Raw genomic sequence first — 25,097 nt, forward strand, 5'->3', positions numbered from 1 at the left:
GGTTGAGATTCCATTAGCTCAACTGACTGTCAACGTTAATGCATGTTCACTGTCGGTGGTTCAGACACATCGGTCTCCCAATGCTGACACACATGATGGAGAAGCATCCAAAGACAGTAATAAAATATTCAACAATGGTTATAAAACTGCCATCTTTCCTGTTTCAGTCAGTTCACTGCCAGTGTTGTCTATTCAAACAGTAAAGATCTCATGTGTTTCAGGGACAGGATACGGGTCACCAGTGGTTGAAGGATTTTCTTTGGAACAGATTTTCTCAGCAATTCATAAAGGAAACATCAGAAATCTGTAATCCAACCATTTTGGACTAAAAGCTCCAACAATGTAAGCATTTTGCATCAACTGCTGAAATAATCCAACTTCCAGAGTTGTTCTTTTCAGACAGGACTTCATTCCTTCACATTCAAACCAAAGCATTGGGCACAACGTTCTTTTTTTATTCCCTGGTGCTACGTCGCTGCAGTTTTAGGCACACACTGATACATAAAGTTATATTTTAATACTCATGCCGTTACACTGCCGTTAAGGCCTTCAATAAACTGTAACAGATTTGGTATGGGACCGATCTGGTATGGGTTATGAAGAGAGTTGACTCTGCTGAGGGCTGCGGGACACGCCCTTTTAAACAACACACACACAGCGCGACACACACGGAGCTGACCAAGAGCTGTAAACTACTCCACTACCATGACCCAGCCAGAGAGAGAGAGAGAGAGAGTGGGCAGCCGATACCGAGACACAATATGAGAGAAACAGACGGGCCGAGAGGGGAGGAGTTCGGGGAAAAGCGCGGTGTGGATGCACAGTGTGTGTCAGAGAGGAATGACGGTCCTTGGAAAACACCATGGTGCTTTCCCTGTGTGCACATGGCCTGATCTGGAGCACATGCAGTGCTGCAGAGCTGCCCTCCCAGTTCCTTTCATCCCACTCTCCTCTGCCAATGGGTGTGTCCTACGAACCCCCCTCCACTCGTCCCTCCGAGCGCTGGTTGCTGCACTCCGTCAGATTTATGGGTTCGGCCGCAGAGGATTCATCAGTTCAGACACTGACATCATGCGCTGGTGCTGCTCAGCTGAAAGCTCTGCACAAACCGCAGTTGTTGCCTGGTGAGGTTCCGCAGAGATTGAGCTCATTGTTGAAAACGGACAGTTGTGATGAGGTGAGGCAAAAACTCAAAGGTCACAGCAACGAGGGGGAGAAAGCGGCGTGTCAGTCAGCTGTTTTGGCGCTGCGGTGGAGAAAGGCCTTCCTTCTGAGCTCATCTGGCAGAGCAGCGCGCAGGTCCTGATTTACAGTCCCAGTAATGCGGTGGATCAGCGTGCCTGCAATCACGGATTTTATCTATCCATCTCGTCTGAGCGGCTGTCCGAAGTCTTCCCGCTGGGGTCAGTGCAGGCTGCGGGGCCGGAGGTGGAGGACGCTGTCCTGCAGATGCTCATTTCATGACTTCACACTTTGTGGCAGGTGGAAAATCATCAAGGAAACCGATGACGATAAAGCGACTTTTATTTTACCGGGAAATGTTAAAGTTGCTGATTTTTTTTTTTTTTAATCGCTTTTATATAATGTTGCTTATCAACAACACATGACAAGTAAATTAAAGGTGTTTCTGACTTCCTGACCAAAAACATGTCTGCTGAAGGCTGCAGAATGTCATGAGAAAGGACTGGCTTTTCCACACAGTGTATTAAAAGATTTAATCATTCTATTAAGACTAAATGAAATGCTGAGAGTATTTGTATGACATATCGGTACTCACAGTGTTACAGCTTCTGCATTAAATGTGCTGACCGTGCTAAACCACATGGCTTAAAAACATCCGAGACACTCTTAAAATCTTTTTTTTTTCTGACATTGTATACAATATGGGATTTTCTTGAGAAAAGAAAACCTCCACATCATCCATATCTCAGTAATACCTTGAGGAGTCACTTTCGAACATGCAGTAGGTTCCATGTAAGTCAAACATGTTGCATTGCAGAGTGTAACAGCGTTACATCACTGGATAACGCTGGAAAATCGCCACTAATAAGGTATGATCTTTTAAAAATATAAGTTTTTGATATTAAAAGAAAAAATGACAGGATATGATGCTGTCCTATTGGATGTCACGGGTCATGTCCAGAGGGGGGAAAAAAAACAAAAAACCAGCAGACGTGAATAAGTTCGTGAACTGAGGGCGAAGCCAGGGATTGCAGAGAAACGATGGGCCCCGAGAGACGATGGACTGAGCCGAGGAATGACTTGGACGCCGCATGGCTGCCGCTAACGCCGGCCAGGACTGCCGTTCTGGGCGGGGTTCAGCAGAGTTCGTGTGACCTGCCGCAGACTCGGAGACGGACTGTGGGATTTATGCGGGGCGGGGCAGGTGTGACCCGACAGTAACGTCCTGTATTAGCCGAGGGGAGAAGAATGTCGTCTTTCAGCCGAGCGCTTCACGTCACGGCGGATCGCTGACGCTCAACGTCCGTCTGGGTTTTCACGAGAAGAGCGCACGCACACACACACACACACACACACACGCACACACATCGAGGTCACATCAAAGTGCTGTTTGCCAAAAATGCAGTTTCTTCACCAGCTGACAGCAGAGGTTCTTTACAGCTACAGCTGGCCCGGCTTTTCTTAGACCTGTTCCATTCTGCTCTCTCCAACAAAACCCAGTTATGTAACAAGGACCCAGGCGAGAGACCGAGCTGAAGAAAAGAGTCTTTAGCTCTCTGCCTCTCTCCCCGCAGTGTGGAGCCGCTCAGCCATTATTCACTGGAATGTTTTCCTCCCCTGTTTGTCCAGGGGGGCCAAGACCCCGAAGCCACAGGGCTGACGAATCAGTGCTGTGTGTGTTAGTCTGCCTGTCTGTCTGTATTTTCTTCATCTGGAGCAAATGAGTCCAAGTTGACTGATGAGTAACCTTTCAGAAGAACCAACAATGAGCTTTCCGATTATTTCTCCATCAGACACGCCCCGGCTTTAACCACTCATGACTACAAAAAACAATACAGGCTTCGTGTTTTCGGGTGTTTTTTTTTTTTTTTTTTTTTACTTTCCAGAGAGACAAGCTGAAGAACCGAAAGAAACAAACAACCCAAGAAGCATCAAGTTACAGTAGAAAAAGGCTCTTCAAATTAAATTCCAACATTTTGCCTGTGATTTGGTCTGTGTAGGTGTCCCTGCACCTGACGCTTTACAGGCATAACAAAGATTATGACTTTATAACAGCATTATTCTGTAAAAGCATTTTAAAAGCCACTTTGCAGCAGCTTCACTCAGAACCATGTGACGGAGCAGAAACTGCTCCCTCCACAGTACACATCAGAGCATTTAAAAGGGTAATGCATTACGTTAGGTACATCACAGGGCTGCTTACTCAACACACTGCAGCTTTTCCTCATGTCATGCAAAACTGAAGCAGTTCTGGCTTTTCGCAGAACATCAGCTGATCACCGACGTAAATAGAAACTGAACATGCAGTTCACTTAACCACAGTTTTTACACAACTTTTAGAGTCTTGGAGCGCTTGTGAAACACACCAATGACCGATTTAGCGACTACACAAAGTGATCAACCTCCAATGGGAGCAAGTTGAGTGTTGGAAGTCTCGTCTGGGATTGAACTACCAACCTCAGGACAAGACAACAACCTGGTCGACCACCTTTTTTTAGAGTTCTTGTTAATTGAGTTTTCACGTTTCAAACTTTATTACTGAAGCTCATGAAAAGTGAGCCTCATAATTGCATTAAAACTGTTAATTAAGGGAATCAAAACACGATCATTTCATTAAATCTTTGGTGAATTTGAAAGCACTATTGTCTACGTTGTGTTTATCACAACACCAACTGATTCAGGCACTAAATATTTTAACATTTCTGTGCCCATTATTCATTTCACTCTGTTCTCTATTTGCTTATAAGAAAACTTTGCTTGCGGCAACCATTAAAATGCATTAACCATCTGATATTAAAACGTATGAAAGTACACAAATAAAAGTCATTCCCAAGAAACAGTCTAAAATTCAACAACGTCAATAATACATATACCCAAAAGGATGAACACAAAACGCTGAAAGCGGTGACTCAGCATGTTATTGCTGGTACCGGGACGAGGCACATGCGTGAGCTTATGTGTTACAGTAAGAGGGAAAGAGAAAGGGCTGCTGGTGTTACCGCCAGCGCAGATTGAGGGACAGATGGCCTCACCAGCAAACTCCACCGACTGCCACTTGCTCGCTGCGGGGGTGAGAGGAGGGGGGTGGGAGTGTGTTTGTTGGTGTGTTGGGCAGAGAAAAAGGAGTCGGTGATGGCGGAGGAGCCGAGCTACGGCAAACTGATCAGGCATCAAATCTGTTTCTAATCTGCCGGGCGATTCCTCCCGACACAGAAAGGACCTCCTGCGCGGCTCTCGCACATCATCTAAACAGAAAAACAGCAGCGGGGGCCGCCGACACGCACGTGCACGCACTCTCCGAGCTTTCACTGGCACAGAAAATGGAATTAGGTTTCAAGGTTAGGAGTAAAGGTCAGAGGTTATGTGTGAGCAGCGGCAGACAAGACACTTAGCTCTAATGGAGACTTAGAGAGATGAAGGCCGTGACTTTCTTTTACTGACTCAGGAAATACAGACGGTCCAAGTGGACTATACATCATTCACATTTTGTTTTCAGGTTGGAGTTCTGAAGAATTGGCCTGGGACAAGAGACGAAAAATTAGAAAAATTTTGAAATGTGTCTGTACAACTTTAGAGCCTCGTCAAGTTTATCCTGGACATCAAACCTTTCTTCTGAGCTATAAATGTGTCCTCCCATAAAAAGCAGCATTATATCAGAGTGAACCGCTTCCTGCTGTCAACCTGCTGGACTCTGCAGTCAAGGAAAGGTATTGATAGCAGGGGCAGCGATCAAACAAGCCGCCCCTGGATCACCTCTCAGCCCGCCAAGTGGCAGCGCCAGCATATCTGAGGATTGTTAGAAGGGCAACAAGTCATGAATAAACCGCTGGCAAGGTGAGAGACACAAAAAGACAAAGCAGCAGGGGTTTGGCTAAATGCGGCGCTCATTACCTGAGCACCGCGCCAGTCCAAACTGGCAGCCGCCAAATCAGGTATGTGAATGAGATTGCAGGACGGCTTGGCGAGAGTCCCGAGTTACGATGTTAAACAACGGCCACGGCCGTCAAAGAGCGCCCGCTGTCTCCCCTATTGGTGCTGCCGCTCTAATCCTGTTAGCAGAGCCCAGCTCAGCGGCTAAACTGAGCAAACCTCGCTCAGTCAATCCCATTGACAGGAATGTTCCGCCATCGCGTCAGGAATAGTGGCAGCAGTCGGTCCGCGGGCCGGCTCGGCTCTCAGGAGCGCTCTGCGATGAACGCTGCGCTTTCAGAAAATGAGAAGCAACATGAAGGGCAGCACAACTCTCCTGGGCAGAGACCGTACATCCTGGGCTGCAGTTCATGGTAGTTCTTCCTTTCAATGTATTGTCACAAGAGCAAAAAGCTGTCCACACGGGATTTAATGAATACACTTCTCCTACCCATGGCTCCAAGTCCATTTATGATGTTTACAATATTCGACAATCCACAGAGAGCAGAGTCACAGCACTGCTGCTCGTGCACTCGTAATTACAGAGGCCCACAGAGTTCTGAAGGACAACCAAACACTCATGCACAGACAAGATTGCCCAGTTTGTCACATATTTGTAACATGAGCTTCTCGGCACCGTCAGAAACACTCAGTAATACGGCAAAAAACTGCCAGATATTGAAGGTTGAAGTTATTTTGGAAAAACAGGCAGGAGCACTCACTAACCGCACATTCTCCAGAAACTCTAAGCCTGTAAAATCTGAACAAATTAAGGCAGTTTGGTCATAAGATATTCAAACTTGGCCCAACAAATGATTCTTCTGAATCGCTGATAGTATTTGGCGGTGATCTGCCCTGCTGGGGGTGACATTTAAGCAAGCGCCAATGTGAGACCGCCCCAGATGTTTCCTGCAGCACGGATGCGGCGTGACCTTCACCCGAGGCGGGAATCGTCCCAGCGAGTCCGGCGCTGAGGACGAGACGGCGTCACCGTCTCTGTAACGTGACACTGCGATGCTGAACGAGAGAAGCGACGAGGGAGAGAGAGGAAAGGGGAGATTAGCGCTGCAGTTTCCAGGTAACGGTTGTAAACACTGTCAAAGCAAGACTGAGCAAGGGGCGAATCAAAGCACCGGGCCGCACAATCATACGCACACAAACAGCAGCTATTGTGGTCAATCAGGAGACGGAGGGATAAAATTACTCAGCGTGTCTGTGTTGTGTTTTGTTTGATAATCTACAGCAAAAGACAGTGAATGTTGCACCTGCCCGCAAAAGCCTTTCACAGGACTGGCTGTACTTCGCTTTACAAACTCTTCGTCTTTGTTCCAAATTTCCCTATTGAGATGTTGGCCACGAACTAAATGGTACATCCTCATAGTTTTATATTCCACTGAATGATCCAGACGCTATTGCACATTCTGCACATTTTTTTTTTTTTTTTTTTTGTCTTATGGCCCGCATGTCCACGATCAAGACATCCTGTACTCGATGAACTCAACAATGCAGCCATCAGAGAGGAAAAAATACCGAACTGCAACCTACACCTACAGCTTTCCTCAGACTGTAAAAAGCACATCCTGCAATGATGCTCTCCAAAAGCACACAGTGCTCCTTTCAAAACACTCCGAGCTCGCGGCCTGACGATGGAAAATGTTCGCTAGTAAAAAGTTGGAAAAGTGAGGAGCCTTAGAAATACATGAGCTGAGTAGCAGGGCCTTCGCCGTCCAACACGGGTCTCCGAGGAGGGTGACGCAATATAGGGTGGGAGGAGGGGATGGGGAGTGAAGTGGGAGGAGGGGGGGAGCACAAATATGTTGACTATTACAAGCTCAAGCACCCCACTCCGCTCCCCCTCCTCCATCTCCAGCACGTCCGCGGCAGTCCCACCCAACACTGAGGCCCATCTGGAGCGCCTCGTGACCCGGCTGATTAAAAGCAGTTGGGGCCTTCGGTGAGATACGGCCAGAGGAATGTGGAGGCTGTGGAAAGGCCCGGAATAAGCGCGTCTGAGAGGTGTGCAAATGTCTGCAGCGTGCATGCGATACTCGCGCATTCTTTGCCATGTTTGAATCACGCGGCCACATGTCCATTAGCGCCAGTCAGCAGCAATCAATCAAAACGGGAAAGAAAGAGGCGAGAGAGGAGCTGATGGACGCCCCCGCTGGGACCGACGGGCGGGCCTGATGGGAGCATCTCCACACCTGAACCACACTGCATTAGCTTAGCTGGGAACGTTGAGGTTCTCAACCTGGGGTCTGGAGCCCCCTGGGCTGTTCAAAAGCCTGGAGGCTATTTCAGCTCTGAGGGGGTCAAAATTAGATTTGCACATGTCAAAGAAAACCACAACAACACCCTTTCAGGATCTACAGCAGAACAGGGAAAGCTTTTATTCAGTGTGTCAGTGACAGTGAGTGTGTGCTAATGTTTGGCTTCACTGGAATTTTCAGAAAAATGAGAAATCTGAATTTTATTTTTTTTTTAACTACACCTGGAGGTACAGAAATCATGAGCAATAAAAATGTTTATCTCAGAAACCTTCTTCTTTTACCCAACGCTCGTAACTAATTTCAACAACTTTGGAAAGCAGCACAGTCAGTAGAGACACTTCAAGCAAAGTGAAACGATGGAGCTTGTTGATACACGTGACGGACGCCTGACCTTAACGCTGCAAACAGCAGCATTGTGAAAAAATCAGAGCGGTATAAATAAAAAAAAGAGGGCATGGACGAAGTCTTGCATCCTCTTGAGGGAACATCTTTGAAATTCCTCTCATGCTTTGGCCCAGCTCAAGGTCAGTGGACAGCCTATGAACACCATCACTGGAGAAAATTCTTCCTCAGTCAGGCCAAAACTCCTCCTGGCTCCGAATCCACTTCAGTCCTGGAAAGCTGGACATCTGCAGTCGGACTTCCAAACCAGAAGTATTGATTAGTAACACCTGTCGAGCGGCATCACCTTGGCCCAGCGGTCCAGATGGAAGCCAGCCCGAGTCTCATCACTATTGATGGGGCGTGATACACGAGTCCACGGTCAATCTTCGCTGCTCTCATCCCAACAGGGAGCTCCGCCGTGCGGTTAATGTGAAGCCCAACATGTGTTTTACTGCCTAATTGAATAATGAAAGGATGAGAGGAGGAGGAAAAACCACACCACCGGGGTCTGCACCAAAAAGGCTGCCAGAGGAGGATTGTGCGGTGAGTGCTGAATACTTTGGTTTCGAAGCGGCGTTGCTGTAAGAGCCGCGGCTGCACGGCTGTCAGTGACACTTTCACCGATTCACACAGGCCAAAACTAAATCCTGCACAGAGCATCAAACCTGACCTCCCCACTTGTCTCTGTCACACTCCATCCATCAGTGTGATTACAAAAGCCCACCGTTGTTAGCGCAGCATCAAGTGATGTAACTGAAACCCTGCTTTAAACCTCTGTTTGGCTAATAGGAGTCAATTCATGCAGTGTTTTCACTAATGGGAGCCTTTTCACAGGCCACCTGGACGCCTGCCCCATTCCCAGAACTGTTAGGATGTTTGGATGCACTTTTTTTACCATCCTAATTGAACACAGGGGTGAACAATCACTTAAAAAGTGGTTCAAAATATTCACATGTTGATTAGACTGCAGGTGTTTCAGGCTTTTCCAGGAAGAGAGAAAAGCAAAATACAAGGGGTTTGAAAAGCTGAGAGAGAGGGAGAGAGAGAGGGAGAGAGAGAGAGAGAGAGAGAGAGAGAGGCAGGAGTGAAAAAAAAAGTGCTGACAGTTATGGCTGAAAGTTAGACTCATGTCACTCCTCTACCTCGGTTGACCCTCAGACAATAAAACAAACTGCTGGTTGTCGGAGCTTCGTCCAGTGTGATTTACAACCTGGACTCCAGGCTTATTCCACTTGCTAGCTTTCCGAGCATTTCAATAGATCATCCGGCGCAGGAAACGCCGCCGCCGCCGCTTTCATTCCCACAGAGTCGCCGCGTGTCGCCCGGCCAAACGCGTCCACCGCACGCCCGCAACCTGCGCATAAATCCTTCCAAAACACAACTATTTCCACCAGACATCACAACTTCCCAATTAAAAGGCCGTTAGGCCGAGCACGTGCGGCACCATATGCGGAAACAAAACAGCACGCAGTGAATCCATCTGGCAGAGGCGTCGGGAAGCGTGAAGGAGGAGGACTCTGAGCAGAACCGAGCGCAGCAGGCCTCTGCGCCGCGGCGGCCACACCCCGGCCCAGCTGGAAACAATAAAGGCTTCATACTCCTCATCTCTCCCTCTCCTGTCCCCTGATGTCATTCTTTTATTCCCCTCACTCTTCCTCGGGGTGATTTCAAACTCTCCAGTCCTCGAGTCTGTTTCGCCGACTCTCCGCTCTCCTGTTTCGCCGGTTTCTCGTCGGCCACATTACAGAGAGGGCGTGTCCGCTGTTTTCTCCATCCACGCAGTAAACACTCGACCCGTGAGCCGCTCGCTCTGGCACGCACGGGCCTCTTCGGGAAGCGAAAAGACAAAAAGAAAAACTGGACGTCGTTTATGTTCTGGAGACAGACAACGGCAATAAAAAAAAAAAAATAAAGATTTCCAGGGGCTGAGAAAGGGTGAAAAGGCTGCTATAACCTCTGTTATGTGTGTGATGTAACAGGCTTTATGTTGTCACATTACAAAGGCCTGACGAGGTGTTGCATATTTAAACTACAGCAGAGCAGCAGAGCTTCACTCTGGACATTATGGAAAAAGTTTGTGAAAAAACAGGGGATTTCCCTCCATCGTAGGAGCTATGTTTTTAACCAACTCGAACCTAATAAACTGATGTCAGGCCGAAACGTGGATTAGAGTCCCTCAAATTTACCGCAAAAACACAGCATTTCAGTACTTGGTGTAAATCTTCATCCGTTTCTAACGCCTGCTTTATCTGACTCACACAGGTTCGAGGAGGGCTGGAGCCAAACAAAACGTACAAAAGGCAAAATGCACAGCACACACACACGCACAATTTCACCAAACCTGCCTGTTGTTGCACTGTGAAAGTTGTGCACTCACAAGTGAAAACATGCAAACTCCAAACAGAAAGAATGAGAGAAGAAGAATTATGAGGAACAAACACTGACAGTTACTTTGACATTACTTTACACCAAGAACCCCTACAGAGTACAGACAATTTAAATCATGGTGCAGAGGAATTGAACTTAAGTGCTTCCATTTAGAAAATGTGAGGTTTGGAAGAGATAAAACAGTTTAGATAAATGTAAAAAAAATGTACTGTTTGCACAAAAACAGTATTTTCACCTTATTTCTAATGGAAAATGCAACCACTACAGTAGAACAGACATCTGATAAAGTAACTGCTGAACATGAATAAACGTATTGTAAAAGTAAACTGAGCACCCTGCGCTTGGTCACAAGCTTGTCTTTACGCGCTGATCTCTGACAGCAGCAGTAAAGCTGCGTTCGGCGGCCAAGTTGCTTGTTTGTTATTGTTATTTGAAAACTGTAAACTGAGAAATGGGATCTTCCCAACTGGTAACTCTCCCAGTTCCCACCCCGATGGATGCAGCAGATGAACTGCTGTCAAAGATTTCCTTCCAAATTCAACTTTTTTTTTTTTTTGAGATTATTAATAGAAATTCAAAGTGAAGTCTGCTCAAGAAGACAAACCAAATCAAATCTGGTGCTTTTTAGAATAACATTGATATGTTGGGATAAACCCTGAAATAATGTGATAATATCGAGGCATATTTGCGACCTCTAACAAAAGGCAGATCTGTCACCATCCTCCTCTGGTGACCTCTCCTGTGACTCTGTCAAAATAGATTTACTCGCAATTCATCACCACTGATGAGCAAATCGGGAGCCAGTCTATCTGTGACATGCTGTCATAGCGCCGCGGCCGCAGAGGCGCTCTGAATGCTAATGTCGCACGGCCTCATCAGCATCCAGACAAAACACCGGGGCACACAAAGCCCGGCCGACGGAGGGGCCGAGGACATCATTACACGGCCGACCACGTGCGCAGGCACAGGCCGGGCAGCCAATTAGCACCTCTTTTACTGCGGTGCCTCCAGGCTGCGGGAGAAACAACAGGAGAATCTGCCAGGCTGGTGATTTCATGGAAAGAGGACGTGAGAGGGACACGGTTTGCAGTCCCAGGCCGATCCACATCAGCTGAGGAAGAGCAGCGCTGTGTACAGAGAGCACCGACAGCGGCGATAACGAGGGATCGACTGTGGAGAGGGTGACCGACACACACCGGTGATCTATCAGGCCGCTGCAGAGAGATCATTCACCCCCTCCTCTGCGCCGCCCTCTGAGCATCCAGCATGACGCAACAGCCCTCAATCAAGTGTCGATGTGCTGTGCAAACACACACACACACACACACACACACACACAGTGGAAAAAGGGAAAACAAGCCACATCTCCTCCGGCGTGCCATTAATATTTACATGATCACCTCCAGGAGGAAGAGCAGGGTGGAGGAAAGGGGGCCCGTGTGGAAACAAACAACACCGTCAGGACTGACACAGCGACGCTCGCACAGCTCCACCCACTGGCCACCCGGCTCCTCCCAGCCCCGTCTGCAATGCACCAAAGACGGCGGCATCCTCTCAGGGACACTTCCTCATCGTCCCGGCCAAAGGAGCTGCAGCAGCATCCGTCCTTCGCTCCGCTGACTTCCCTCTTTAACACCCCCCCCCCCCTCCACATATCTGCGTTTTAAAGGATCTGAGATGAAGAATTGCAGAAGAAAAGCATTAACGTGCCAAGGTTACACCTCAAGGACGAGGGGCTTCTGGGAGACCGCCGCTGCCTGTTCAGCTCCTGATTGAGCGCCACTCCGTGGGACGCGTACAGTGTGTATACTGCGGCACCGTGCACATGTCGCCGGGATTACGTGTCTGTGCGATTGCAGGGGGAGGGGGAGCGAGGGGGTTACTGTGGCAGCGTGAGGTGAATCAGCATTCTGTTCACGCCTCTTCCCACTACAGGACTGCACTCCGGGACTACAGTACAGCTCAGATTTACAGCCGCGGAGCCGCAGGAGGCTGCGGTTGCTCGGAGCAACAAGAAGGCAGCAAACACTGGCCGCAGGAGGTGTTATCTTGTGTTTCCTTCAGATCAAACACAGCCTGTTCTGGACGAGAGTAGAAAACACAAGCTGATTTACTGTTTTCTGTGAAGTCATTGCTGTTTTTCTCGCTGGCTTTTGTGTTGATCCGCTACAAATCACCAGCTTGTAACCAGATCCTGCCAGAGTGCCGGGACGTGCAAGTCAGAGGTTCAGGTGTCTTAAGATGATCAGGGTCAGACGCTAAAACGGCCCTTTGAGTGTAAACATTAACCTGTCTCAAAGGGAGGCATCGCTTCATGGCTTCATGCCTCACTATGTGCAAGCGAGCTAAAACAACACGGATCCCTTCTTCTGTCGGGGCCAGTCAGGTCTCCATCGTGCCTACATTTTATTGATTTATTTTTTAATAAAAAGATCATGTACGGCAGTCGTGTCAACATTCCTGTTTCATCCCGTCAATAAAACACAGAAGACCTGCTTGACAGGTTACAGCGGCTGTGATTATATGGACCGTAAGAGATCATTACCTAAATGAAATTCCATCACGTAAACAGCTCGATCTGATGAGACTGAAACTATCTGAAAAGAAAGTCACAGGAGGATCAGAGGGGTTGGTGCGACCCTGTTAATGATTTGATCACAGTCCATGCAAACTTTGCATGGTTCTGCTCCCTGCTGTTAGAGCTTTGCGCCCATGTTTGCTACACAACGCTGACATTTCATACATTGTTTCGAGATAAACAGCAGCGGTAAACACACTCTAGCGATGCAGTGCAACTCTTATGAGGGAATTTCAGCTCAGTCCAGAACATTTTCAGGTTATTTGAATCCATCATACTGGATCCTAAACCAAACCATTCGGAAACAATTCAGCTTGAGTTTTATCAGCCTGTAACATCAGCAGAAACATCCATGTGAAAGCCGATACTGACGTGAAGAATACAGCTGTGACACAACAACAGAAGGTGTCATTTCAAAATATGGCTCAACTTTAAAGTGTAAAAACTTGACAAACGTGGCGAAATATCAAGAAGGAAAAAATCTAATCGATAAAGTAACATGATCTCAATCTGTTTCAGTTTCTCTGTTTGGAAAACAACCCGGATGAGCCATGTTTATACAAGCAGAGCATCAGTGTAATGATCCCCCACATTAAGACCTCAAGACAGCGAAGCAAATCCTTCAGATTGATGGATTTTGTGCCTGAAACAAGTGTGGAGGGAGAGTCCAACGTCTGGAAGTGTGGAGCTGAACACAAGTGACTGACACGTTCGGACCACGATGCAGTTCAGCGTCCATGAATAAATCCTCCTCACTCTTGGTTTATGAGAAAATAAAAAGAAACGCAGACACAGAGAGAAGCACGAGTTCTGGTGTCTGGCCGGGAAGGGGATTTGGAAGTTTTATGATTCCCCTTCCCTCCCTTTTTCCCGCCTCATCTCGCTGCCCCTTGGCTGCTTTCATATGCTAATAGACGGGCAATTGTGCGGGCCAACAGCCTGGAATTTCTCCCCACAAAGGAGATGGAAGGAGAGAGTAGAGAAAAGGACACACAGACATGAGAGAAAGAGGCCAGACGACTGCAGGCTGAGGCTGATCTGAGGCCTGAAGCAGGAGGACAGGAGGAAGTTTACTGCAGGAGCACAAAAAAAACCTGGTTTTGTATTCTCGAGTACACCAGCGTGATTACATGTAGGTCGGGACCTAACACTTACTCCTATTAATTAACCTCCAAATCACCGCTTCATTAACTGAGGCAATAAAATGATGGACAAAGATGCAAAAATAGAATCTGAACTTAAGCTTCACTCAGGAAAATGAGCTTCAGGACTGATTTATTCTCGTTTTTAGGGCCATTCCAGGTCTTGTATGAGGATATTGAATTCACACACTCCAGGGTGTATGAGCGGCAGCAACTCCTCAGATTCTCAACTCAACTATAACACTTTAATACAACTACAGCCGGATCAAAGTGCTGAACGTAGTCATAAAAACATAAAGCGCAAGATAAAATACAATAAAATACATTGATAATACAGTAAAAACAGGAGCAGTCACAGGCTGAGCTAAAAACCAAGGAATAAAAAAGATCCTTTTTAAAAATGGACAGTGAGGAGGCCTGTCTGACACGCAGTGGCAGCTCAGCTCATTCCACAACAGAAAAGCTCCGTCCCCTCTGAGCTGACGCTTGGACCTGGGCACCTCCAGGAGGACCTGATTGACTGCCCTGAGAGGGGAAGCAGCTCAGAGAGGTGCCATTCAGAGATTTAAAAACATATAAAGAAAAAAAAAATTACATGAACTGATGGAAATATCAGCCGAGGAAGCAATAGGGAAGCTCAAAGTGTTCAAATACAAAAACCTTCAACTGTACCTCTTCAGCTTGGTTTTAGTGATTGAACTGTATAAACATCTGTTCGTTTTTTGTATTAGTGTAGACATTTTAATTGTCTTATTGATCTTATTTAATTTAAACTTTTTTACATGTCTGAGATTCTGTTAAACATGGTATTTATTAGGGATGTCCTGATCAGGTTTTTTTGCCACCGAGTCCGAGTCCTATCATTTTGAGTATCTGCCGATTCAGAGTCCCGATCCGATTCTTTTCTAATATAGTAAAATATGTACATTATCTATTAAAAAAAACTAAAAACTTATGAAAAGTTCTCCTTTTTTATTTTCTTAACATCAATTCAAAACAATACTTGAAACAGTGCATTTCTGTGACTAAAAATAACAATCAGAAAATAAATCAATTTTCCCTGTAATTACATCTTTCTGTAGCACGGAAAGCCTAAATACATCTCAGCCGGGCACGCATTACCGCTGAGCATGCTTCAGTGTGCAGCAGTGGCCAGAGACGTTCAATGCAAAGTTACGAGGCAGTGCAGCAACACGATCTGGACCCGGAAACAGGATCAGTGATGCATATGCGCAAGTTTGATGCATTTCTTTGTCCAAGAAACAGCTGATTAGCCCAAAGAAGAAGAAGAAAAGACCCGGCGTCAAAGGTAGAACTGTGCAACAGCGCTTCCGGGTTTAATGATAGAATTGCGCAACAACGCTACTACCATAAATGCGTCCCGAGTTCAATGGGTTAAAAAGGAAATTAAAGAAAAAATAAACATATGTATCCAACCGAGTCCAAATCGGGAGGAAACTTCCGATCCCGAGCGAGTCCGTAATCACGTGATCCGGGCAGATTTCCAATCACGTGATCGGATCGGGACATCCCTAGCATTTAATAAGTTTTCCACGATTTCAACCCCAATAATTTTAAATTATCAGTGGCGAAAACAAAACCTTAACAAAAGCGATACTTCAACATTTTGGCAAATTGGCCCATCTAGGGCAATTCGGTAGTCATTTAGAACAGCATACTTACTTTTTTTGTGAGGGCGAGCTGTTGTTTATTCAGCGGTGCGTCTGAGGAGATCTTCACGGCGGACATAATGGAAGTGGACGGTACAGTTGCTTCCCTCGTCAAACTCATCAAATACACAATCCAACAACCCCAAAACACTTTGGTGGACACGTTATAATCCGCACATTCACTACGCTGTGAAACACCAACAAATAATATTGTAGCGTTACGACACTGAAGCAAATACTGGGAACTACTTTTTCTTTTGAAATCACTACGCCCAGACGCCATGTTTAGTAAGTAGTTCTGTCTTAGCAATCTTCGCAAAAAACGCTCAATCTCGTAATTTTGCATTAATATTTCACAGCGTAGTGAATGTGCGGATTATCAAGTGTCCGCCAAAGTGTGTTTTGGGGTTGTTGGATTGTGTATTTGATGAGTTTGACGAGGGAAGCAACTGTACTGTCCACTTCCATTATGTCCGCCGTGAAGCTCTCCTCAGACGCACCGCTGAATAAACAACAGCTCGCCCTCACAAAAAAAGTAAGTATGCTGTTCTAAATGACTACCGAATTGCCCTAGATGGGCCAATTTGCCAAAATGTTGAAGTATCGCTTTAACAAACTTTGGCAAAATACGAAATAAAATGAAAAAAAAAAAATATGAATGAACTTAAGCTGTTTTCACATTTCATTTTCCGAATATGGAGTCTATTTTCCAGACAAGAGGAAAATAGCAGCACACTTTAAAAGAGAACTTAAAGCTATGGTGCGTAACTTTTAAATGTCTATGAACGTCCGTTTTAGCCAAGCCACTACTAATGGAGATTACAAAATGCAAATTAAGCCGATCGGCTCCTCTAACATGTCGCGGGATTTTTCAATATATATAATTCTTGCTTTGCGTGCCGACCGGCGACATTCCCGCGCTGGCGCGCAGGAAATTACGCATTTTACATCACAACAAGAAGGGAGGGGGAGGACGGGAGGGTCTCATAGCAACAGGCTCGGCTCACAGTCTCAGGCAGACCAAGGAAGCGACGTGCTATCAGGGTTTCTGCCAGACCTTTTCAGTCCGGGCGCCGCCCGCGCTAAATTGTGCAGCGCCCGGAAAACTGAGAGGAGGAAAAAAAAAAACTCTCTGACAGTCAAACACCGGCAGCGTTAGCAGCATTAGCAGCGTTAGCAGCGTTAGCAGCGACACCACACGCCTCCCCCAGAAAACACTGTACTTTGTGTGTAACGCTCCGTTTTTCATCAAGAAGCAGCTACTGCAGACCAACGGACAACAAATGTTTTCCGCTGACGACCACTGGGTCTTTTCATCCTCTAACCTGTCAGTTACAGACTAGCAGGCACCTTGTCTCCCGTTTGTAATAAGCTATTTGCGTTTCTGTGGAAAAAAAAAGAAAACAACAACCTCTTTGGAAGAGTCCATCTTTTTTTCACCAGCTGTCCTTATTCACACAGAATAAAAACAGTTTCCAACAGTGATTCGCGCTGTGGAAACGCAAATCACCGTGGCAGGTTGGGGGGAGAGGCGGGTGGGGGGGGCACCTGGGCGTACGTCATGTGGAAGCGCCGGCTTTATTGTTGTAAGAACGCAGAATTCCGCTAGAGGGCGACCGAAGTTACGCACTATAGCTTTAATACTATTGGAAATACTTGGATTTTTATATTAATTTTCAACTTTTAAGATCAATCAAAAAAAAAAAAAAAAAAAAGGCAAGACAGAAGAAAACTACCCAGGTCCCTCTGGCTGTCCAAGTTCAGCATCTGATGTGTCACCAGTCATGAAAAAGCAGTGTGGAGCACACAGGGGAGCGCTCCATGCTGAGCTGGGTGTGGCCCGTCAGCGAGGGATGTGGAGCTGATATGGTTACGCCGCCCCCCTCCCCTCCCCTCCCCTCCCCCTCCACGCCAAACACTCGGAGGAATCCAAACAAAGACGGAGGACGCCGCCCTCACATCCAGCCGGCCGCTCCTTCGGGGACGGAGAGCAGGTGGGCCAATTAGCGTCCCCGGGGTCCTCCCCGCCCAGATGCGAGCAAAGCTCTGTATAATTGGTTTCCTCATCTATGAATTATTAATCCCGCTCGCTCTGAGGCTTTTGACGGCGCGAGGTCGTGACAGGGCGCCCTCTGACACGCACGCTCTTCTGTTAAACCCTCCAGTGCCGTGTCCTCGCCGCAAAGCGAGGTGACACCGACACTTCCCTGAACACACAGAACAACTGCAGCTCAGTTAATGCCACTTATAAGTGTTTCTTTAGAGAGCGATCCAGCATGATGGTGGATTTCAGGTTAAAGGGAAGAACAATGATTGTTCTTCTTCCTGCGGTCGTGTACAGCTGAACAATCAGCCAATTGTGTATTAATGGCTTTGAAGTTACAGATAATGGATCCGTTGTAGTCAATGTATGCAACAAGCAGGTTTTAGATGGCTGAACCCACCAACACAACGCCGTCAGGACATTAAGTGTTGTTGAACTGTTGAGCGATGACAAAAAAAAATACCTAAAAACCTGTTCAAAGTTTAAACAGTGCAACCACACTTTGAGTGAGAGCCTTTGCTCCCATTTACATGACATTATGAGAACGTCTTGGATTTTGTGCTTTCGTTTCAGGAAAGTTTCGCGTTTACTCTGAAAAGTTTTGAAAACGACGTCTGTGCGCAGAAATGGCAGAAACACTGAAAACAAAGTAGTGGGCGTGCCAGGCAGCTGCCACGGTTGTCTGTTTTTACAATCGAACCGCGTACGCATAAAGACAAAGAGCAAGACAGGTGAGTCTCGTAGTAGTTGTGTTTTCGGTGGCTCTGAACATCGCTGCCCCCTGAAGGGACCTCAAAACAAACAGAAGTTTCCCGTTTTCACTTGAAAATGCTGCGGTGCAAATGGAGCCTTTAAGCATTTTCATCAACGGCTTAATCTACATAACCGCTGCCCTCGCAAATGCTTTGAATGACAGAGCGACACGAGGAACTGGCGGCAGGGCAGTTCTGGTCTGGGAGCTATCGGTGGCTGCGTCGTCGATTCTCCGGCTCCCCTCTCTCAGGCTCACACCAGGTGTCAGCCTGTAAATATTTCATGAGGCCCCAGCGCTGTGCTACTGGTGCACAAAGGCCGTTTTCAGCGCCACGGACAGCAGCGGCTCTCCGGGAAACAGAGGCCTATCAGTTCGACTCGGGACGCCAACAATTTTCAGCACGGCTAAAATTAAATTAGGGGAAGGGGCAAGCCGGAGAGCAGAGCTGCCGCGTTGCTCAACACGGCAAGACTTCTTTAGTCCTCACATCAGGCATTCCACAACGAAATGAAAAAACAGGGAGGGGGGCATCCAAAACAATGAGCCAGTTGTGTGAATGTACAGTAAAAAAGAAAAAAAAAAGCATGTTAGAGATATGAAGAGTCTGTAAGGCTGCCAAGATGACTTCTGTGCATATAGAGACAAGTGGAAAACACACTTGATAACGCCACAAAGAGCACTGTATTAAACAAAGAATGTCCATATTCAGAGACTGAGAGGAGCTCACGCTTACATCATTCTCTCAACATGAAAATATTCCGACCTTCTGCACTATTGCACTTGACACCTCAGCCAAGATAAAAGAGAACATCTTCCACTGGAAGATGTGAGCACCAAAACTCTTCACCCAAATTCAAAACTGTCTGACACGGAGGTAACCAATGAGACGAAGAACCTCTCTAGTGACTAATGCACTTCACTTCACTTTTAGGCTATCTCATGTCTAATCAGAAGATTTAACCTAATCTGTTCAAATCTTTATCCTCTATTGTCAGTGCACTACCGAATGATGCAAACATATTCACACGGTGTAAAGCTCATTTAGCTCCAGGATTTGAAAAAAGTTATAGGTTCAAAACTATTATTTCAGATAGTTCCATGACAGCTGACCCACAGCTATAAGAAATCGAATAAAACACAAAAAAACAATGTAATCCGCTGTCTCTGTACAATGAACCACACAACATATTTGAAATATTCACATGCAATCCTCACTGACCTTCGTAATTAGATTAACAGAAGGTATTTTGTAGGGATGGGACGAGATCTCGTGTCACGAGATCCCGCGAGATCGTAATGCCGCGAGATCCCGCGAGATCGAATGCCGCGAGATTAAGTACGTTTATATCAAGGCAAAAACTCTTTATTAACTGGAATATTGATGGAATGATACATTACAAGGCGCACAGCCATATAAACACGTGCAAACCCCTGAATATGCTCATATTCATATTTAAAAATCCGGTCGAAAAGGACATGAAATACTGTTCTGCGCATGTTCTATCTGCAAGGAATCTTGGTCTTTTGAGTCCACAAACTACTTGCGATACAGTTTAATTGATACGACGTACAGAAAATGTGCGGAAACGATCGTTCAGTTCTTCTCTTTTATTGAAAAAACGGTGCATCGCATCAATGAACATTTTACCACGTCTTACCGGCTCACACTCTGTTTCTAACAACATGCAGAGAGAGGCTGCAGCGGCTGCGGCGCCCTTCTTCCTCTGTGGTGTCTGTGTAAAATAAGGTTGAACATGCAAACAGCGCACCTAGTGGCATGAAGTGCAAATGCAGTCATGGCGTCGTCTGTGCGCCGCGGTTTGAATGGGAATAGGGGAACTAGGCGGCCGCCTCGGGCGCAGTGTAGAGCGGAGGGCAACGTGGCCGTACAAGGGGCACTCCGACCCGACACGCCATGTTCCGACGCTGCATGTGAGTACCGCACTGCCCCCCCCCCCCCCCCCCGGTCTCGTGTCGTCTCGATCTCGTGGACTCAATCTCGCGAGACATCTCGTCCCGTGAAATTTGTGTCTCGTCCCACCCCTAGTATTTTGATTTAATGGTTGTGGAATTGTCAAAAAATGTGACACGAACGAATGCTTCTGCCTCATTCTTGTAAAATATCTTCAGCTTCAGACATCTGGAACTGATTAAATGTTACCATTTGTTTTTTTACAGTGACACGGTGGTGAATCTTGTCTGCGATTGGACGGTCGTACTGTGGAAGTCCTGGAGACTCATAAAAAAGAGAAGGTTTTACTGGAAAAATTGAAAATGCTTGTTAAATGTCAGGATAAGACTGAATTCCTATGGGAAAAAAAAAAGATTGTGTTGAAGCACCTGAAGCTGCATGAGGCATTGAACGTGCAGGAGCAGGGACACCCGGAGGTCAGCATGCCAAACACTCCATGGACTCCGGTTGCACTCTGCACTTCTGCATGAATGCTGGCTATTAATACCCAAGATTTCAGGGATGCCTTTGGTGGTGAACTCCCGATGGGAGCAGGGGACGGAGTGGAGGGCCGCTGGAAGTGACCAAATCCACAAAACCTGCTGCTGTAAGGATGAACACGAATTCAAGCTTACAGAGAAAACACAACTGACCTGATTGCTCCAGGCGCAGTACAGGTCGCAGATCAGACTCCAGTTGTTGTTGATCATACAGTCAAGCACTTTAAGGTGAGCCATCTTCACATGACAGATCTGCCCCGCACCTCAGGCCAAACCCCGCCGCGCCCGGCGGCACCCTGCTGGTCGGCAACGCTCCCTAATGCCACCCCGACGCCTCGAGAGGAGAGGGAACCGTCAGCAGAAGGCGAGGGGCGCGTTTCCGAGCCCATCTGCGAGCCCAGCAGGTATCCAGTCGGGTGCAGCCATCACCCCCGCCACGCTTCATTAACAATATGTTAATGATTCATGCTGCACACAGACTCCCAGGATTATGTCAGACGTAACATCAAAAAAAGTGTTCCTGTCTGAGATGGAGGCTGCAGCAGAGAGGAGTTGTCAGCAGTCCGGCGCAAAAGAAAGTCCACCTGGGTTGCGACGTGCAGGAAACACATCACTGTGGTGACACAGCAAAAAAACACAGCAGCAGCCTGAGAGCTGACAGAGCCGATGCGTCTGTGTATTTTTGGTAATCCAGCCTCCTTTTTAGACGCCCCCAGTCTCCCGTCTTGGCTGGCCGTGCCTCCCTGTCCTCGTCTCTGCAGCGGTACCAGGCAGCGGCAGCCCGACTCTCAAAGGATCACTGTGAATCGACATGCATCAGGCCGCAATGCAGGACGCCGACGGCTCGATCCGCACCTTCCTCCAGAGTCTCCACAAGTGATCTGCAGGCTTGTGAAACCTCCAGAGGTCTCACCTGCAGGGAGCTGCACGGAGACGAGGACTGCGCAGCCTCCAAAACTCAGAACGTGACTGCTTCTGCACTTTGCCAGCAATGCGGGATGCGGTGAAGCCCTTGTTATTTATTTCATTACTCTGCAAAAAAAGTATTCCCTCCTCCTTTCAGGGGGAAGACTCCCTGACAAAAGAGGAATGCTGCAGCCCCCACTACAGCAACTCCAAGCCAAGAGGAAGCATTTTACTCACGTTGATGAAAGGAGTAAAAGACGGCAAATATAAGGAAACTACTAGTCACCAGTACAATAGACGGCAGGGATGATTATACTAACTCTGCCCTTGAAGCTGCGTGATGTCCATATGTTTTTGGTCGTGATATTAGGTACTTTGTCAGAGAGACACACTGGGTTCACTTTTGCATGAGAAGCACGATGGCTAATTAGCAGGAAGGAGCTCGCCCGAGGTTGGGTTTAAGCTCGTCCTACATTTTTAATGACACATTTCTGTGTTGTGTCATTCCCTTCACAGCCCGATTTCCTCCCACTTTTGCTTAATTATGTGGAAATAATGGAAAATGATCAGACATGTATTTTTAAAAGAGAGCGGGAGAGAACATCCTTGGTTTCCGGCACATAGGTGGCTTTCATGGCTTTCGGTCTGAAAACTTTGACGGAGGTAAACCTAAAAATGTCTGTAGATGTGAAAGCAAGTGTCTGTTGTCTGTATTTTCTCAGTGATTGAGTGCTTTTCCCCATAATCGGCTACGATGGATGGAATTACACTGATCTGAATAGACTACAAGAGTCCCAGTGGTGGAGCACACTGGATCCCAACATCTTACCCCAGTTGTACGTCGTCGTTTTGCACATCTGAACACTGGTTTTGGACAGCTTGAGTAATCGTGCAGACACAGCGCTGTTGCAGGTCAGGAGGCTATGCACACAGCGTGGCCAGAAAGGTCAGCCAAGTCCCACAGATGGAGACGCACAACACGCCGCTAACAGACTGGCCGCTCACTGATCTCCTGCCTGCTTCCCATAACTCTTCAAACTGCACCAAAGCCTGAAATCGAAGGTTCCTTCAGTTTCGAGGTTAAAGGCTTCTAGTTGGAGTGGACTGATGGCAGAACCATCGCAGCAAAACAAACCCTTGTGGGTAACTCTCAAATCATAGCATCAGTCCAACATGTGTCCGAAATGCCAGATTAAACACATCACAACCCGTTTTATGTTCAAAACAAAAACACAGGAAGAACTCTAGAGGATTAATAGCAGCAAATCCTTGACAGAGATCTTCACTGGTGACGTACTGTTCTTAACATATCTAGGCCAGGCGGGTAATAAACAGCTGGAAACGCTACATGAGCCTTATACAATTATTTAAAACGTTGTGTTAACTGGATTCGATAACGGTTGTAACACCTTGATTGGACGCACAATAATCTGTTTGGACTGGTGAAGCTATGGGTAAATCATCTCATAATGGAATAAATTCAATTTACAAACGTTGAACAGATGAATCCCCGCCGAATAAACGACAACAATAACACAGTGAAATAACAGTGACATCATGCTCCGGCTTGCACGTCACAAGCCAGGAATAGTCCAGTACGGGGCAAAAGCATGTGCCCTGCCCCCACAATGAAGCCAATGTAATCCAATCAATTGTGAGTTATGGATCTCGTGGCGCCCTCGCACAGCCAGGAGGCCCGAAACGGCCTCTGATTCCAAACAACACAGAGCGCATGTGTGCTCCGAGTCCGAGGACGCCACAGCCACCTCGTTTCACAAACAGAAAATAGACGAGGACGTCAGAAATCCCGTCCGAGCGAAAAGGAGCCCTCTCGGTATCATTCGTGCGCACTTTTAATGACCACTGATGACTGAGAAAAAAACATCAGGAAATGACTGAACTGCTCAAAACCTGAGGAGGAAAAAAACAACTCAGTGAAAGAAACAAATGTGCCAAATTTAACTGGTTTTGCTCAAATGGAATCAAAAGAGCATGAGCATTACGCAGCGCTTCAGTCATATCAAAAAACTGTTGTGTCATCGTGGCTGACAGCTTCGAAAATTGTGTGAAATTATACTTTACAGCTCCTCTGACCCCAAAAGCCTTGATTGGTCTCCAGTTTGGGTTTTGGCTTTGTCCTAGACGGCTCGAATCTGGCGGTTTTTCCAGAAACAGCTGCTGGTCTATAATGAAGGCGTTGTGGTCGGCTCAGCTTTTATAACTGTCATGTTATATATCAGAGCGACGTGCAACATGTTCGGTCCGCACAGCTCAGCGGCCCTCGGAGCAGGCTGAAGCTGGAAAACCACGGTGCCTCGGCTGCTCGGCGGCTTTTCCACCAGCCATTCATGAAATCATTCTATCATCGGAGTGCTTTTGCTCATTTCCAGCGCTGATGCCTACAGGAAATAAAGTGGTTTCCTGCCAAGACCTCAAAGCCCGCAACAACACTGCGGGTTGAGATATGTCCCGGTAGCAGCCAGGTTACGCAACACGCCATTTGAAAAACAAAAACTGCCCGTGCTTTGTTTTGTTTCGCATGTAGAGAAAAAAATCTCGAGGCATCGGCAGGGAAAATGTGAGGGGGTCACCTCTGACACGGCCGCAGTCTATAACATCATCAACCAGCCGCTACACGCCGCGTTACATAATCCCTGCCTTATAAAGCCTGCAGGGCGCAAAATATACCAGGATGGAGGAGGAATAGTGTGAGAACAGCCCAAAGATTCGTGCTATGCGCATAAGCTGAGCACTTATGACACACCCGACCGGCGTATGTCATGTGTCAGTGACAAAGATAGAGGCGGATAGGGGCGAGTGTTGATGGAGATGCCTTGGGCATGTGTAATGGAGAGCCGCTCAGGCTCACTGAGCATTAGACTGGTTCTGTTCTGCCTGTCTGCATGCATCTGCAACCCTTCCCCCCAAAAGCGTCGCATCTCACCATCTTCTTTCTGCCCTTTCTTTATGTTTCAAAGGCATGGGGGCATCCAGGCAGAAGAGGCTGTGACACTGAGCCAATTGGCAACAAAACAGATGGGGGGGGGGGGCTCTCTCTTTTTTTTTTTTCCTCTAGTGTTTAAACTCTCGTCTGCTTTGGTACCCTGCTGCCCTCTTCCTGCTCCCGCCCTTCCTCCCTCCGCACATCCATCTATCAAACATCTGGCGTCCAGTGCGGCTGTGGGCGATCAGCAGGCCGAAAGGCGGCGTGCAGACCAGCCCAACTGACGTGGTCCTCCACCGGAGGACACGCCACCTGACACACATCCTGAGGGTCACCTCCACCGAGATGCAGCACACGCCCACACTTCCCCAGCGATTTCCAGGAAGCCATATCTGGAACGTACGATTTCTGACACGGGATGCCAAATTTCACACTCGCACACACTCCGCTGTAGCAACAAACAATGAGGGAAATG

At 47.2% G+C, this 25,097-nt stretch overlaps 2 protein-coding genes and 1 long non-coding RNA gene across 3 annotated transcripts in view; 1 reads left to right on the plus strand and 2 right to left on the minus strand.

The window, feature by feature from the left end:
* The window catches only part of LOC115394103 (zinc finger protein 45-like), a 1,173,573-nt gene that overhangs the window by 893,479 nt on the left and 254,997 nt on the right, over nucleotides 1-25,097 (plus strand). The window lies entirely within an intron of this gene.
* arhgap21a (Rho GTPase activating protein 21a) overlaps nucleotides 1-25,097 on the minus strand; it is a 76,828-nt gene that overhangs the window by 47,575 nt on the left and 4,156 nt on the right. The gene's annotated exons all lie outside the window — the stretch shown is intronic.
* LOC115394175 (uncharacterized) lies at nucleotides 650-23,241 on the minus strand. Its single transcript, XR_003932030.1, has 4 exons — nucleotides 23,227-23,241; nucleotides 7,968-7,974; nucleotides 3,195-3,200; nucleotides 650-1,063 (listed from the first exon to the last, which is right to left on the minus strand). It is a non-coding gene; the product is annotated as an uncharacterized LOC115394175 (long non-coding RNA).

The sequence above is a fragment of the Salarias fasciatus genome, chromosome 9 (assembly GCF_902148845.1).
Source record: "Salarias fasciatus chromosome 9, fSalaFa1.1, whole genome shotgun sequence".
Classification (NCBI taxonomy): domain Eukaryota; kingdom Metazoa; phylum Chordata; class Actinopteri; order Blenniiformes; family Blenniidae; genus Salarias; species Salarias fasciatus.